This window comes from Sapajus apella, unplaced genomic scaffold (assembly GCF_009761245.1).
Source record: "Sapajus apella isolate SASKATOON/1434 unplaced genomic scaffold, GSC_monkey_1.0 scaffold26, whole genome shotgun sequence".
In the NCBI taxonomy this organism is placed as follows: Eukaryota; Metazoa; Chordata; class Mammalia; order Primates; family Cebidae; genus Sapajus; species Sapajus apella.
This window is the reverse complement of record NW_022436966.1, coordinates 17,711,431-17,721,963: the sequence shown is the minus strand read 5'-3', so window position 1 is coordinate 17,721,963 and position 10,533 is coordinate 17,711,431.

Below are 10,533 nucleotides of genomic sequence, written 5' to 3'. Positions count from 1 at the left end.
AAGAAGAAGAAGAAGAAGAAATCCTGTAAGAAATAGGAGGGGTAAAACATCTAAAAAAGAAAGGAACAAGTAAAGCTATCTTTATTTGCAGATTATGTGATCATATCTACAGAATATATTATGAAATCCATAAAAAACCCCTCAGAGCTAATAAATTTAACAAAGTAATAGGATACAAGATCAGCATGCAGAAACCAGTTATATTTCTATGCACTAGCAATGAACCATCTGTAAAGGAAATTAAGAAAGCAATCCCATTTATAGCAGCAGCAAAAGAATAAAATACTTAGGAATACATTTAACCAAAAAGGAGAAGAACTAATATGCTGAAAGCTATAGAACACTGTTGAAAAGAATTAAAGAAGACCAAAATAAATGGAAAGAATTCACATATTCATGGGTTGGAAGACTTGACCTTGTAAACGTGACACTGTTTCCCAAAGTGATCTACAGATTCAAAGCAATTCCCGTCAAAATCTAAAACCTTTGTTGCAGAAATGGAAAGTCTGTTCTAAAATGCATATGTGATCTCAAGGTACCCCAAACAGTCAAAACAATCTTGAAAAAGAAAGACAACCAGAATCCACGCCAATATAAGATCCCAGACTGGTTCTTAAACAGACAGAAGGATGTAAAGAATGGAAAATATAGCCAGGTCCTAGCCAATGGTCTGGACAACAAGCTCCGTGAAGACCTGGAGCGACTGAAGAAGATTCGGGCCCATAGAGGGCTTTGCCACTTCTGGGGCCTTTGTGTCTGGGACCAGCACACCAAGACCACTGGCCGCCGTGGCCGCACCGTGGGTGTATCCAAGAAGAAATAAGTCTGTAGGCCTTGTCTGTTAATAAATAGTTTATATACCAATAAAAAAAAAATCAGGGCTGGGAGCGATGGCTCAGACCTGTAACCCCAGCACTTTGGAAGGCCAAGGTGGGTGGATCATGAGGTCAGGAGTTCGAGACCAACCTGGCCAACATGGTGAAACCTCATCTCTAAGAAAAATATAAAAATTGGTGGCGCATACCTGTAATCCCAGTTACTCGGAATGCTGAGGCAGGAGAATCGCTTGAACTGGGGAGGCAGAGGTTGCAGTGAGTTGGGATTGTGCCACTGCACTCCAGCCTGGGCGACAGAGTGAGACTGTCTCAAAAGAACAGCAACAACAAAAGCTACAGTAATCAAAATACTGTGGTACTCGAATAAGAGAGGCATATTGATTGGTAGAATAGAATTGAGCATCCGGAAATAAACCCATACATCTATGGCCAATTGATTTTCATGAAGGGTGCCAAAATAATTCAATGAGGTAGAACAGTCTTTTCAATAAGTAGGGCTGGAAGAATTGAATACTCATGTGGAAAAGAATGACCTCGGACTATTACTGCATACCATCTACAAAAATTAACTCAAGATGGACAAAAGACCTACATGTAAGAACTATGAAAGTAGGAAAGTGTAAAATATAAAACTCAAAAGAAAACAGGCAAACATCTTCATGGCCTTGGATTCGGCAAACAGTTGTAAGTACAACACCAAAAGCAACAAAAGAAAACAATAATAGAGTTTCATTAAAATTAAAAATTTCTGTATAAAAGGACACTATCAAGAGAGTAAAAAGGGGCCAAGGAGAGTGGCTTAGGCCTATAATGGGAGGGCATTACAGGAGAGGGAGGCCAAGGCAGGACAATCACTTGAGCTCAGGAGTTCAAGAGCAGCCTGGGCAACACAGTGAGACCTTGTCTCTACCAAAAATAAAAAATTAGCCAGGCATGTAACCTGCATATGTAGTTCCAGCAACTCAAAGGCTAAGGTGGGAGGATCACTTGAATCTGGGAGATAAAGCCTGCAGTGAGCTATGATCACACCACTGCACTCCAGCTTGGGCAACAGAGTAAGATCCTGTCTCAAAGTAAAATAAAATAAGAGAGAAATTAAAAAGAAAACCCACAGAGAGGGAAATATACTTGTAAATTATATATCTGTTAAGTATCTAGTATTCAAAATATATAAAGAATGCCTACAGCTTAACAATTAATAGATGAAGAGCTTAATTTAAAAATGGGCAAAGGGGGCTGGGAGCAGTGGCTTATGCCCTGTACTTTGGGAAGCTGAAGTGGGAGGATCTCTTGAGGCCAGGGATTCAAGATGAGCCTGGGCAAAATAGCAAGACCCTGTCTCTACAAAATAAAAATTAAAAATTTAGCTGTCCATGGTAGTGCATGCCTGTCATCCCAGCTACTTGGGAGCCGGAGGCAAGGAGATTGCTTAAGCCCAGGATGCAGTGAACCATGATCATGCACTGCACTTCCTCTTGGACAATAAAGTGAGGAACACATCTCTTTAAAAAAAATGGGCAAAGGACTTGAATGTACATTTCTCCAAGAAGATATACAAATAACCAAAAAGCATATAAAAGGATGCTCAATATTATTAGTCATTAGGACAATGCAAATCAAAACTATGATGAGATACAACTTCACACTCACTAGACTGGCCATAATTTTTTTAATGGATAATCAGCATTAATGAGGATGCAGAGAATTTGGAACCCTCGTATACTGCTGATAGAAATGCAAAATGCTGCAGCCACTGTAAAAGATAGTTCTGTGGTTTCTCAAAAAGTTAAACAGAATTACCACATGACCCAGTAATTCTACTTCTAGGTATATATTTGAAAGGCTTGAAAACAGATATTCAAGCAAATACATGTACACAAATGTTCATAGCAGAAATCTTCACAATAACCAAAAGGTGTAAACAACGAAAATGTTCATCAATTGATAAATGGATAAGCAAAATGTGGTGTAATCACAATGGACTATTATTTGGCCATAAAAAGAATGAAGTACAGATACGTGCTACAACATGGATGAATCTTGAAAGCATTAAATTAGGTGAAAGCAACCAGACACAAAAGGTCACATATTGTATTATTTCATTTATATGAAATATCCAGAACAGGTAAATTATCAGGGGCTGTGGGTGGAAGAGGAATGGGAAATGAATACTAATGAGTATGTGATTTTTTTCCCAGGGAGAAAGTGGCTGGAGGGTGATGAAAATATTTTGGAGTTAGATGGAAGTGATGGTTGTAACGACATTGTGCATGTACTAAATGCCTTTGAATTGTACACTTAATTATTAATTTTATGCTATGTGAATTTCATCGCAATTTTTTTTTTTAAAAAAGGAAAGAAGTTTCAGGCAAATATAAATCAGTTAAGGAATGTAAAAGTAGTCTGCAAAAATTATAATTTTGTATGATGACTGTAACTTAGCAGTTGTTTGTGAACATATGTGGTCCTCCTTTTGGGGGATTTCCAGACAGAGGACTAAGCAAGGAAATATGGCTCCTATTATTCAAGTGAAAGCATGAATATGAATATTGTGTTTTGTAAAGATAACGTGAAAACATTTGTATCAAAAGATTGATAAAGCTCAAGCCAATGGAATAAATAAAGGCTCTAATGTCATAAGAACCTTGAGAGAGCTATAAGCAAAATTCTGAAGGAATAAAATGTAAGAAGCAATTATATCTTCAGGAGAAAGTCCAACTAACTAGGACAGCAATATGAAGTGAATTTTGGCTGTACAGCTTCTTTCTTTTCTTTTTTTGAGACAGAGTCTCGCTCTGCCGCCTAGGCTAGAGTACAGTGGCACGATCTCTGCTCACTGCAGACTTTGTCTCCCAGGTTCAAGTGATTCTCTTGCCACAGCCCCTCCCGAGTAGCTGGGATTTCCTAGCGTTCTTTGGGTGGGAAAACAACTAATTCTGATCATCTTAAGGGGGTTTGGGAGCTTACAGAACTTAAGAGGAGGCTGAAGAGCCAGGCTTAGAATGAGGTAGTTCCTGAGGTTTCAGTGATAGGGATTCCTGCACTGTCTTGGTTGGGTACTTATGCTGCCATGAGTGGACTCTCTCTGCTTCTCTCCTTATGTTATACTGTTCAAGATACAAAGTCTCTGGAGCACTGAATATACTTCATGCACTGAACTATACACTTCTAACTGTTAAAAAGGCAATTTTTTGGCTGGGTGTGGTGGCTCATGCCTGTAATCCCAGCACTTCAGGAGGCCGAGGTGGGTGGATCACCTGAGGTCAGGAGTTTGAGACCAGCCTAACCAATATGGTGAAACCTCAACTCTATTAAAATCACAAAAATTAGCCAGGCGCGGTGGTGCATGGCTGTAACCCCAGCTAAAAGGAGGTTGGGGCAGGAGAATCGCTTGAACCTGGGAGGCGGAGGTTGCAGTAAGCCAAAATAGTGCCACTGCACTCCAGCCTGGGCAACAGAGTGAGACTCTGGTCTCAAACAAACAAACAAACAAAAGGTCTTTTTTTTTTTTTTTTTTTTGAGACAGAGTCTAGCTTTGTCACTCAGGCTAGAGTGCAGTGGTGCAGTCTTGGCTCACTGCAACCTCCACCTCCCAGGTCCAAGCAATTCTCCTGTCTCAGCCTCCCTACTAGCTGGGACTATAGGCACCTGCCACCATGCCCGGCTAATTTTTGTATTTTTAGTAGAGGTGGGGTTTCACCATGTTGGCTAGGCTGGTCTCGAACTTCTGACCTCAAAAGATTCACCCACCTGGGCCTCCCAAAGTGCTGGGATTATAGATGTAAGCCACTGAGCCCGGTAAAATAGCAAATTTTATGTAACGTATTTTTGTACCACAATTTAAAAAAAATTAACAGTGTGTATCTAAATGCTTAAAGTGTTCTGGAAGGCAATTTTAGAGCAATGAAATATAAATATAGCTCTTAATCTCTTTAGGGATTAGATAACACATGGTAATACATGAAGTTAAATAAATGTGATGAAGTTAAATAAAATTTATATAGTTGTGTTTGACTTTGGAGGTAACAAAAGAAAGACAAATAGAGAAAGACAGAAGATTATCAGACCTTGACATTTCTTCCTCCTTTCAATAGATACCCCTTTCTTTCAGGCTTTGTCATTTTCAGTACTAAGCACTAAAAGGACTTTTGTAAATCATTATTTCCAGTGCAAGGCAATATATTCATCAAACTAAGTTACTCCAATGGCTTCTGTTAGTAGTATTGGGTAAAATCTTCCTGGATATTATACCTAAGATTTGCTTCCAAAAATTCTGGAGACTGGAAGAAATGGAGAAATTTACAGATAAAGCCGATTGACCATGAATGGATCTTTTTTTCAGAATGAGTTTGGGTTCATGGAGATTCACTATACTATTTCTTCTGCTTTCGTGTATGTGTGAATTCTCCACAATCAAAAGGTTTTTTAAATCCTAAAAAACAAAAGTCTGTTCAACAGAGAGTGTAATGAGTCTAGTGTAGGTCACAAGCTTATCCCTTGACTATGTCAGAGGGGTGAAGAAAGAAGTCTCTAGGGACTCCTTTGGTTTCTGTAGTCGGAGAGCACTTGTATTTATCATCCTGACAATGAGACATGATGGGGCTGAGGTAATTCTCCCAAAAGACATTGGGGTGCAATTAGGACAAGGGATGGAGGCTGGGTGTCCATGTAATGACAAATATCCACTCCTGTGCATGACAGATGGGGCACTTTATCAACGTTCCTCCTTCATGTCTTATCTCCTCCATGGGGCCAGCAACCTTGGGCCTTTCTGCACCCTGCTCGTGACTGTGCTTTTCTATGTGTTGTACTATCTGCCTGTTCCTCTGCTGCTTGTCCCGATGAAAGCGTACTCATCCTGCAGACTCAATTCAGATGTCATCTCCTTTGACTTTCTAAGCAGGAGGTGGTAGACTTTGAATGGCTCTTGACTCTTCATCTCACAGTATAATTAGAGTAGTTGCCCTGCATCAAAATCAGCTGACAAACTGGTTAAAACACATATTGCTGGGCCCAACCCTTAGAGTTTCTGTTTCAGTAGGTCTGGGGTAGGGACCTGAAAATTTTCATTTTTAAGTTCCAGGTGATGCTGATGCTGCTGGTCCGGGGACTGCACTTTATGAACCTCTGCTTTGGAGCACTAGTGTCCAAATCTGACTATGTATCAGCCTCAAATGTAGAATGTTAAAAATATATGACTTCCTGGATTGGCAGCAGGCTTGAAGAATCATATTCTGGGAGTAGGATCCAGAAATCTGCATTTTTAAATAGATTTCCAGTTGCTACTTCTGCAGTGGTCCTGACAATTTTTTGGATAGGTATTGGGGATCACAACATTTGAGGGCATTGATTAGTCAGACCCCCTCCCCCTACTCTTTAGCAAAGTGACAGAGAGGCTGGTATCTTTCTTCCTAACAGGATCGAAGCATCCCTGAAGAAAAGGATGCCTTCTTACTGATTAAAAGATTATAGTGAGCCAGGCACGGGCTCATGCCTGTAATCCTAGCACTTTGGGAGTCTGAGGTGGGAGGATAACTTGAGCCCAGGAGTTCACAACAAGCCTGGCCAAAAAGGTGAGACTCTGTCTCTATAAATAATTAAAAAATTAGGTGGACATGGTGGAGCATGCCTATAGCTATTTGGAAGGCTGAGGTGAGCTTAAGCCCAAGTGGTCAGGCTGGAGCGAACTATGATCTTACCACTGTACTCCAGCCTGGGCAATTTAGTAAGACCCTGCCCTGTCTCAAAAAAAAAAGAAAAAAAAAAAAGATTATAGTGAAGATTAACATAATCTCACACAAATATTCAGAAAGTGTCCTTGCTACTACTTTAAAATTTTTATTTAAAATCATATATCAATTTCTACCTCTTAAATGAGCAAAGCATTGAAATAATTTAATAGATTAGAGATAGTGGGTTGAAATGCGCACTCTCATTTATTACTATTGGCATTATAAACTGATACACTCTCTTCAAGGAGCAATTTGGCAACCTACATCAAAATCCAGAAAATGGGCCAGGTGCAATGACTCATGGCTGTAATCCCAGAACTTTGAGAGGCCAAGATGGGAGAATCACTTAAGGCCAGGAGTTGAAGACCAGCCTGGGCACAATAGCAAGACCCTATCTCTACAAAAAATAAAAAAAATAGCCCAGGTACTGGTGTGTACCTGTATTCCCAGCTACTTGGGAGGCTGAGGTGGGAAGTTCCCTTCAGCCCAGGAGATTGAAGTTGCAGTGAGCTGTGATGGTACCACTGCACTCTAGACTAGGCGACAGAGCAAACCTCTGTTTTTTAAAAAATTCTATATCTATCTCTATATCTATATCTATGGACCTGGCATGGTGGCTCATGCCTGTAATCCCAGAACTTTGGGAGGCCAAGGTGGGCTGATCACCTGAGATCAGGAGTTCAAGACCAGCCTGACCAACATGTTGAAACCTCGTCTTTACCAAAAATACAAAAATTAGCCAGATGTGATGGCAGGCACCTGCAGTCCCAGCTACTTTGGAGGCCAAAGCAGGAGACTCACTTGAACCTGGGAGGCAGAGGTTGCAGTGAGCTGAGATGGCATCATTTCACTCCAGCTTAGGTGACAGAGCAAGACAAAACAAAACAAAAAGTATATAGATATATACTTTTTGTGTATATATATACTTATATAGATATATACTTTTTGTGTATATATATACTTATATATATATATACTTTTTGTGTATATAGATATATACCTATATATATATATAATTTATTTAAATTTTAAAAAACAGAAAATATTTTATTTGGTTTGGTAATCTTGATTTAATGATCTTTTTTTTTTTTAATTTTTGAGATGGAGTCTCTCACTTTTGCCCAGGCTGGAGTGCCATGGTATGATCCCAGCTCACTGCCACCTCCGCCTCCCAGGTTCAAGCAATTCTCCTGCCTCAGCCTACGGAGTAGCTGAGATTACAGGTGTGTGCTACCATGCCCAGATAATTTTTGTATTTTTAGTAGAGACAGGGTTTCACCATGTTGGCCAGGCTGGTCTCAAACTCCTGACCTCAGGCGATCTGCCAGCCTCTGCCTCCCAAAGGGACTATAGCGTGAGCCACCATGCCCATCGATTTAATGACCTTTGCTTCAGTAATCTCACTTCCGGGTATTAATCCAAAGAAAATAATCCATAATATATTAAAACACACAAATGAATACATATTACAGTATTATTGTAACAGTAAAACATTGTAAGCAATTTGAATGTCTAAAAATAAAATATTGATAAAGTAAATACGTATACTTGATGGACTATTATAAGAAAATTTAAATACTGGTTATTTATTCATTCATAAAAAAAAATAGTTGCCAAGATGTCCCCAAAGGGCTAATTTGCACTTTTCCCAGCATTGTATTTGTATCTTCAATAATAATGGACATTATTGGTTTTTTTTTTTAATCTCCTTGTGAGAGATTTTTTTTTCTTTTTTTTCATTATCGGTTTTAAAAATAGCTGTCAATGGTATTTTGTGTTGTTTTATGAATTGCTTTTATAATGGAAAATGCTGTTAATAAAATTGTATTTTTAAAAAATTATGTCAATTAGGAAGAGATGCATATCAACCGGCATGGCTGAACATCAGTGTTTTCATTTCTTTTAGTTCCTGTAACTGTATGCAGCTTAAATTTTGAATTGGTCTAATTCAGGATAGCTTTTGCCTCTGAAAAGAAGTATTCATTGAAGGCCTGATGGTATCTTACTTGTTTTCCTCTTACTGAACCCTATATATTTGTTTCATTTAATTTTGATTGCCCACGAAGGACAAATTTCTCATATGTATATACTTGGATTAATCAAAATAAGGAATAATATCTAAACTGTATCAGGAGCCTTTAAAATGTTCTAATATTTAGGCCTAGTAACTGTATTGCTGAAAATAAATAGTAGGGCTATAATGCAAAATGGTTTTAATATTTTAAAATTATCTAAATAGTAGAGGAAATGTAAGAAAATTATATTTATAAGGTGGCTTAAGATCATGGGAAGATGTAATAAGGTTAAGTGGAAAAAATTTATGATAGTACTATGTAAAATAAATTCATTAGTATCATAGCTATATAAAATAAATGTACTATGATCATAACTATGAAAAAATAAGCATTTAAAATACTACAAAAAGTCTAAAATGCTAGCTTGGTGCTACTTGAAGCATGAGAGAATAAATTATTTTTTTCTTTATACTTACATGTATTTTCCAAATTTCCTCCATAGTGAGCATGTAGTGCTTTTATATTTAGAAAAATGAAAATATATAAAGACTATTTCAGTTGAAATGGACAGAAATACAACTCTAGTTTAAGCCAAAAAGAGAGAGAAATTGAGGAGAGTAGGGAGAGAGAAAGAGAATTATTTCCTGGATGAATTTGGCTTCAGGCCCAGATGGAAATTATATCATCAGGTCTCTCTCTTTCCCCCTCCCCCAATGTCTCGGCTCAGCTTCCTCTGTGTGGTGACCTCATTTTCTTCCATTTTCCAGGCTGTCAGAGAAGTAGGTTGCCCACAGCTCTAGGCTTACATCATATGCTTTAGGAATCCCAGTGGAAAGAGACTGCTTTCTCCCAATGCCTCTATATCAATTCCAGAGAACTTTTTGAGGCGCTGCTTGGGCCACATGTCCACCCCAAAACTAATCACAGTCTCTGGGGAATAGAGTATTAAGATTGGGCAGGCTTGTGACATATGCCCACATCTGTTCCATAGAAGAAGATCTGGCACTGGAAGAGAGAAATGGCATCATGGCCAGCCAAATTAAGAAAGATATTGGTGGCTGGGAGTTTTGGCTCACACCTGCAATCCCAGCACTTCGGGAGGCCAAGACTTGAGGATTGTTTGAGGCCAGGAGTTCGAGACAAGCCTGGTAAATACAGTGATACAGTAAGATTGTGTCTCTTAAAAAAAAAAAAAGTAGGGGGAGCCTGTTGAGATGGCTAACATCTGTAATCCCATTATTTTGGGAAGCCGAAACAGAAGTATTGCCTGAGATGAGGTGTTTGAGATCAGCCTGACCAACATGGTGAAACCCCGTCTCTTCTAAAAACACAAAAACTAGCCAGGTGTGGCACATGGCTGTAGTAACAGCTACTTGGGAGGCTGAGGCAGGAGAATGCCTTGAATCCAGGAGGCAGAGATTACAGTGAGTTCACGCCACTGCACTCCCGCCTGGGTGACAGAGCGAGAAGCCAACTCAAAAATAAATAAATAAATAAATAAAGACAGAAAGAGAGATAGTACAGTGACTGCAAGTCTAGGAACTGTGGGCCATGGTCCTGCAATGCAATGTCACCTAAATTTGCTTTCCTGGCAGTGAAGTAAGTTCCTGCTGCCCTGTGTCTATACATGTGAGGAACAAGTCTCACTCACCTATCATGTTCCAGGGCTGCACCACTTTAGCCACCAGCTAAAGTTGTGTCTAATTATGGAGACTGGGTATTGTCTTAGGTTTTGAACAATTATAGGCTATTTCCAAGCCAACTACAAGTCCCTTGAGACCTCAGTGGACCTTTTGCCAATTTTATATAAGGGGATTCCATAGACTAGTCACTAATAGCAGAAATCTTACCCTGCCTTTGCAGTTTCTGCCTTTTGACACATCTCAGCATTGCCCATCCTGTAGGCTTTCAATGTGCCTATCCTATAGTTCCCCATAATGACTAATCTGC